General features: G+C 37.2%; 1 long non-coding RNA gene across 7 annotated transcripts; it reads right to left on the bottom strand.

Annotated features, from left to right (window-relative positions):
* Positions 1-5125: 5125 nt before the first annotated feature.
* LOC136263602 (uncharacterized) lies at positions 5126-7757 on the bottom strand. 7 transcript variants are annotated; one of them, XR_010704717.1, is made up of 15 exons: positions 7493-7757; positions 7388-7442; positions 7278-7341; positions 7068-7227; positions 6952-7015; positions 6804-6901; positions 6664-6757; positions 6515-6616; positions 6167-6221; positions 6044-6115; positions 5828-5994; positions 5736-5785; positions 5582-5684; positions 5435-5526; positions 5126-5388 (listed from the first exon to the last, which is right to left on the bottom strand). It is a non-coding gene; the product is annotated as an uncharacterized lncRNA (long non-coding RNA). The 7 variants fall into 7 exon arrangements; XR_010704718.1 differs by having other exon boundaries at positions 5925-5994; XR_010704719.1 differs by having other exon boundaries at positions 5736-5780; positions 5925-5994.
* Positions 7758-7970: the final 213 nt, after the last annotated feature.

Genomic DNA, 7970 nt, shown 5'->3' with positions numbered 1-7970 from the left:
TGTTTGTAGCTGAACTCTCTCCACAGTGACTTGTGTGTAGCTGAATTCTGTGTAACTGAATTCTCTAGAGAGTGACTTAATTGTAGCTGAATTCTCTACACAGTGCATGACTTGTTTATAGCTGAACTTTCTTCAGGGTGACTTGTAATGTTATGAATCTCTATAGTGATATATTTGCTTAACTCTCCACATGGCGACTGTCTTCTTGCTGAACTGTCTATAAGATTAACTGTTTGCAGCTGAACTCCCTACAGAATAACTTGTGATGTAATAAAATTCTATAATGGAGTAAATAAATTAGCCGAATGCTCTATTAGGGTGACTGTTCTATTAGAGTATCTCGATATCGCATTTGCTACACGGAGTTGGCTATAGAATCATAACTCAGTGGTTTGTAATCCAATTCTTCTGTACTACTGCAAGGACTTTCTATGAAGATTATTCCAGCTATACACCGATCTTCAGCTCATTGCTCTAAGCGGTTTGCCTAGTAGGCGTGAAAACTAATACTTTTTTATTCATAAAAATCTATCGCGTAATTGTGACACAGGTTGGGTATTGTGTCATATCTCCGTGGTCTTTATCTCGATTCCTTTCAAACCACCAAAAGGCACTCCTACGATGGTTACTCCATCTACATAGCAATTTTCAACTCATTCCATGAAGCGGTTTACCCTGTAGGCGTGACAACAAATCGATCTTGTTTTACGCGAATAATCGGTCATAACTCCTGAACCATTCATCGGATTTGTACCAAAGTTGATGCTAGGATTCGCCTTTGGACTCCCTTTCTGTGTGCCAAATTTCAAGGCGATCGGAGTACGCGTTTGCTTGTTATAGCAATTTTTGCAAGTGTGCGAAAAGACGAAGAAGAAGAAGAAAAAAAACGAAGAAAAAAAACGAAACTTTGGCAGCTCGTATCTCGGAAATGGCTGGAGCGATTTCCTTCAAATTTGGAATGTAGACTCCCTTGGCTGGCGGGCAACTGTGTAGCAAATTTGGTTCCAATCAGATAAGTGATCACCGAGATACAAAGGTGTGAAAATGACGTTTTCGTTCTTCCTGTCAATATACTCACGGTGTGGCGCGCCGGCTTCTTGGGCCGCACGACACACTATCGTGTGTCTTGATGGTCCGGCCGGACAACTTGTGTTTTAAATTTTTGGTCGGAGATTTACAAACGATAGAGGCTCTAAGGTGATGCTGTAGACCGGATGTAAGTTTAAGACTGCACATTATTAGACTTAGCGTTCAATAACTGATCTATTAATTAGAGTATCTCGATGGTCAGTCTCACGTGAATTTATTTTTGAGTATTCTCTAGACTTGTTTATGTTACGTTTTAGTGGATAGCCACTGTATCCGGCTGTGAAGTCAAGGGTTGCACTGTTCTCGGACGCCAAAGTATTCAGCAGACGGACCACGTAGCCGTGCGTTGTCAGTTGTTCAGTTGTAACTTGATTTTCCGACTCGCGGTTGCCGGCTCTGGACATCTTGGGTTTAGTAAGTTACCTGTATCCATTATTATTGTTCTATTTACATACAGCTACGTGTACAGAAAAGACGTAGCTAGCTAGTTTTCTGCGTACATAGCTATGGCTTCTTTGCCAAGCACCTAGCTCAGGCACCAGCCAACCAAGCAAACTATGTACTGCATAATATAGGCTACTTCCATTGTACTAGAATGTCTTACCCTAGCAGGAGTCCTATTTATGTATGTATAGCTAGAAATGAGTTCCACTGAAAAGAATGTCGTGTGTGGCTAGCTACATATACAATGAAACAAAGTAAATTAACTCATAAAAAACTAGCAGAGATGGTTTTCCTTTGTGTTGACAGTATGCAATAAGCTATCATCCATCAGTATATTATTGTTTGTTCTTTAATATTGTTTTTCCTGCACACGGTGATGCTACTAAATCATCACATGAGCACCAATATGGTGTGGTAATATTTGATGTTAGGTTATATAACTTCCCTTTGAAGTTTAAGTAGCTTACAGTACACTGTAAAAACAGCCGTGTGTATACTACACGCCAGCTGTGTGAATACCACACAACGCATGTTCACACGTAGTTGGTGGGCTCACACACCTGGTAGTTGTGTTATACTAACATGCGTATTGTGTCATATTTACACAAAGCGCGTGTTATATTTACACAAAGCGCATGTGACAATTGTGTGACCAGACAGTTGAAAGATATCAGTCTGCCAGTGCCTTAATAGGGCTGTTTCACCTGAAAAGCAAAAGGGTGAGTTGTATAGAATTCATTGTGAGCGCAGTTCTCGGGGCGTGCTGTGGGCCCGGCTGTGGGTGTCATGAGTTTACACGCTGATACTTCCGTCACACTACTGTCTATGTGAGTCTAATAGTGGCCACTTTAGCTTAGATACCTAAAAGTAGCTTGATGTTGTTTACGAATTATTAAAAGTATATCCGTGATGTTCATTAAATAGAATTTGTACATCAAACGCATTTAATACTAGCAACTTGTTGTGTATGGAAGAATTCATGGTACGTAGCAAATTAGTATCTACTGAAACACACCATCCATGATTCATTGGTACTTTGCATTGTATCATGTTGATGTGTCCAACTCAAAGGTAGCTACAGGGAAATTTCACATGAAATTTGTAGTATTTGTCCATGCATGTGTGCTATCATAGATAATGTATGCGTTCCTAATGGATTGGAAACGCACGTTAAATTGTTTTCCTATGAATATCCTAGTTTCAGTGTGCCAATACATTAGGAAATGTACAGAGTGGTTGTTTGGCTTTCTCTCAAGACCAGTTTGAAGGCATGGATATTCCTTTTACATTGTTTATTGCGTTGTGTTGTGTACTAAACAAGAACACAGCATGTTTGTGGACATTGGGAGAAATATTGTTGCGCAAGTGACAATGGCAGGTACTCTCCAGCTAATAATTCAGCAACAGTACTATTAGCCATCTTCTTGTTGCTGCATTTACACAACCAAAGAAATGTGTGATATATTGAAATAGATTTTATGCTACAGTACTGCTCAGCTTGAGCTAAACAATTGCACAAAGTAGTGCCTGTATTCTGAAAGTTTTATCGAAACAGTGGAAATGTACAGTGAAGTAGTGAATATCTAGCTAGCCTACTACACTCTACCTGCTACAAATGTTGTAAACAGCAGCAAAGATACAACACTACACTTTCTGTTTCTTCAGGAATTTGTACAACCATTTTGAAACAATATTTCACCTTTGAACCTGAATTTTCTTACACTTGTTTACTACTCTCCAGCATCCCTACCCAGTCCAGCCTCGGTAACTAATCCAGTTGTAAACAACAAACACTAATTTGCTGGTTACAAGAACAGCGAAATCTTCCACCTGTTGAGACCATAAAGTTTATGTGCACCGAGGCCCATGACATCACTATGTAAATAATATGGGCTTTTCCAATCTATTAGGAACGCATACATTGTCTATGGTGCTATAAATGGCCATATGTTCATGTGAAATCAATGAAACTGAAAAAAAGTTAAATTTAGCTTCATGTACAGTATATCACATGGGTGAACGTGAAGGAGTTTGCCCATAAGAGAAAAAGACTGTTACCATATATGAATCCTGCCAGTGAGGTGTGTGTACAGCAACCTGAGGCATGAACTGATTAGCCACCACCATTGTATATAGTGCAAGACCGATTACCTCTAAAATCATGCATGAATATTTACCATGCAGCAAATTTCATACAAAGCTGAAATGTATTACTGTACTACTCTCATATACCATCCATACAATCCCAGGTTAGCTAAAGTGTTTCAGCTTGGGTTGTCTCTTGTTCAGAGCTTCACACTGTGACTGGCTGCATGAGCAAAAACTAGTTTGTGTAAAATACTGTTTTGTTAAAAGTGTGTTGAAAGTAAATGCACATAAAAATTATATTATATAACAAGTGGACATGAACTAATAAGCTTTTGATTCAGGACATTCAGGTGCTCAATACAAAGATACTGAAATTAATACTTCAGTGACAAAGCATAAAACCAGCTAAAATTAGCCGTGCAATGTTGTGGCTGCCATGTTTAAGCTGGTTCCTTTCAGCAATGATACCAACATGTCACCAGAGCATAACTGCACAGAGTTTACCAGATACATGGTACATTGTAGGAAAATTCTTGCTAAAGACAAGCAAAATTAATTACATAACAATTTTGTGAATTTGGTGAATGCTCTATTAGAGTGAGTACATTTCAGTACTGTAATACAAAACACTGGTTAGCAGAAATACTTAGCACAGTGACATATACACCGTAAACTTACTTTCATAACAAATCACATTTTAGAAGTCAGAAGTGTCATGCCTGTCACCAGTAACGGTGTGAATGTAGTTACTGTATTGCCTTGAATAGTGGCCTGGTCTCAAATAATGGCCTGGGTATAAAGTTGCTTACATGTTTATTTAACTGAAGTAGCTTTTCACCCAGGCCACTAGGTCTGGGTGAAAGTTGCTCGAAAGAAATAAATGTCCAGGTCACTATCCGAGATAATACTGTAACAGTTGCACAATTACTTTGAAGTACTCTAATAAAGCAGTCGCCCATTTTTGTTACACCACACTGACGTTCAACATTATTAGCTGTTGTGTATGAGTTATTTAATTAATGAATTATGAATCTTGATTAAAATAATGGTGGCAACATAGGCTTGGCTAAATGACATGTAATTACCATATGAATATAATTTGCAATTGTATGGACTACATTAGTTAGATAGACCACTACTTGACCAATAAAGATAAATCAACTGACTCAGGCCACTAGGTCTGGGTGAAAGTTGCTCGAAAGAAATAAACGTCCAGGTCACTATCCGAGATAATACTGTAACAGTTGCACAATTACTTTGAAGTACTCTAATAAAGCAGTCGCCCATTTTTGTTACACCACACTGACATTCAACATTATTAGCTGTTGTGTATGAGTTATTTAATTAATGAATTATGAATCTTGATTAAAATAATGGTGGCAACATAGGCTTGGCTAAATGACATGTAATTACCATATGAATATAATTTGCAATTGTATGGACTACATTAGTTAGATAGACCACTACTTGACCAATAAAGATAAATCAACTGACTTATCATTACATGATTTATGACAGAACCATTTTAAAACTGTCAAATAGAGCAGCCGTACAAGCATTATATAATTCGTAATGATTATTGTTTACTCAAGCTAAGTGTTCTGGAAAAGGCCAACAGACCAGGTAACACAGTAGCAGTCTTCTAATAATTGTGAATACAAAATCGGATTCACTCTTAATTGACAAAGGAGGCCAAGTAGAAAATCCAACGAGTTACTAAAAAATTCTCTGACAAAGACACCAAGTAGTACGATACCGTGAAGTCTCCTAAAAGACACAAATGACTAGAATACAAAATGGAATCCATTCTTACTTGTACATTAAAGGACAATAGTGATCTTCAATCCAGCAATGACTTTATCAAAGCCAATGACACTACGTAGGATGATACTGTGAAGTCTCCTACTAATCATAATAAATTAAAATACAAATTAAAATACAAACGGTAATTCATCCTTACATGTACATTAAAGAGGACCAAGTAGCATGTATGATCTCCAATCCATCAATAAGTTGTTTTTTTTAAATACACTGCCGTCTCCAACTTCAGCAGTTACCTCGCCCTTGTAACAATCACTAATAAAACAGAACACAAAAATGCTGCTAACACATACTTCATACTGCCAAGGAGACTCAAGATGCTCTCCAAACCAAAAATACTGCTCTGCAAAAATCACAAATAGAATAGAGTAGACTTCACTCTTACTTCATGCTTCCAAGGCAAAGCAGTGTACGTGTCCACTTTAACAAACACAGTTAGCTAACAAGTCCCTATAACAAACAGATATAAAAACACACTTAACTTTTACTTCATGCTACAGAGGAGACTCAAGGTGTGCAATAGTTTAACTCTCCAATTCAAAAATTACACCCCTGTAAAAATTACCAATAAAATAGAATATACAATACATTTTACTCTCACTTCTTATTGCCAAGGTGACCCAAGATGTACAATGGTGTATGTCTTCCATGTCGACAATCACATCATCACATCCTTGTAGCAATCACAAAATAAAATACTATACAAAATATGCTTCACTCTTACCCCAAGATGTACAGCATTACAAATCTCCAATTCCTCAATCACAGTTTTCACACCCCTGTAACAATCACTACTAAATAACAATCACTATCAAAATAGAATACAAAAATATAGTTTATACTTGCTTAATTCCGGGAGGCCAACTAGAAAAATCCAACAATTTACTCAAATATACTCCCACAAGGTTACCAAGAAGAAAGTACAAAGCCTCACAACAGTCACAAATAATTTAGAATACAAAATGTAATTTACGCTTACATGTATGTTACAGAGGCCAAGTTTAAACCCAACAATATTAAGTCTCCTGACAATCACAAATATATTAGAATACAAAACGCAATTCACTCTTACGTCTATGTTTAAAGCGTCAAGTTGTATTATCTCCAATTCAGCAATGACTTTATCAAAAACTCTCTGCCAAGGACACTACATAGGATGATACTGTGAAGTCTCCTAAAAGTCACAAACGACTTGGAATACAAAATGGAATCCATTCTTACTTGTACATTAAAAAGGACAAGTTGAATGATCTTCAATCCAGCAATGACTTTATCAAAGCCAACGACACTACGTAGGATGATACTGTGAAGTCTCCTACTGATCATAATAAATTAAAATATAAACAGTAAGTCATCCTTACATGGTACAGTAAAGAGGCCAAGTAGCATGATCTCCAATCCATCAATAAGTTTTAAAATACACTGCCGTCTCTATTTCAACAATCACAATTACATCACCCTTGTAACAATCACATCACCCTAGAATACAAAAGTGCTACTAACACATACTTCATGTTGCTAAGGAGACTCAAGTTGTATGACAGTCTACTCTCCAAATCCAAAAATTATTCCTCTGCAAAAATCACAAATAAAATAGAATGCAGAATAATATAATTCAGTCTTACCGCCAAAGCAAGATATACAACAGTGTACGTACCCACTTTAACAACCACAGTTATCAAGTCCCTGTAACAGTCAGTAGAATATAAAAATACACTTCACATTTACTTCATGCTGCCAAGGAGAGTCAAGATGTGCAACTCCCCAAATCCAAAAATAACACAACTGTAAAAAAAATTACCAATACAATAGAATACGGAACACTTTACTCTCACTTCTTACTGCCAAGGTGACCCATGGTGTATGTCTTCAATGTCAACAATCACAATTATCACACCCCTGTAGCAATCACAAAATAAAAATACAAAGTACGCTTCACTCTTACCGTAAGATGTACGGCATTCTAAATGTCCATTTCCTCAATCACAGTTTTTGCACTCCTGTAACAACCACTATAAAAATAGGATACAAAAATACAGTTCATACTTACTTCATGCTGCCAATGTTGACAAGTCTTAAGTTGCCAGATCAAAGAATTACACCTTGTAAAAATTATGTTGTGGTCAAGTAGATAGAGTATGACAGTCTGATGTAACTAAATCCATTTAGACTCTATTTAGGCTGTTTTGGGTGGGTAATAAATCTCATATACTCCACCTTGTTTTGTAATATACTCCACGCCTTTAAGCACAATATGACATATGCTCAAAATCGGCTTTGTCCAATCGCTATGCGTTGTTCACGTGCAGTGATTTAACGAGCACGATGTGAGGACGCATAGTTGCCATGGCGCTAGTATTATTGCTTTTGCAGAGCCTACAACAGAAACAGCCGTGGATGAGGTAAGTAATCTGAGTGTAATGTGAAAGAGTCTAAAGCAGTTATACGGGTACAATGTCGAAATCTTCGAAATCTCGTACACCTCCAGTAAAATCCTGCCTGAAATACGAAATCTTATGTTGTTATCG

The sequence above is a fragment of the Dysidea avara genome, chromosome 8 (assembly GCF_963678975.1).
Source record: "Dysidea avara chromosome 8, odDysAvar1.4, whole genome shotgun sequence".
NCBI lineage: Eukaryota > Metazoa > Porifera > Demospongiae > Dictyoceratida > Dysideidae > Dysidea > Dysidea avara.
The sequence above is the reverse complement of the archived record's forward strand: the minus strand, read 5'-3'. Positions and strand labels throughout refer to the sequence as shown.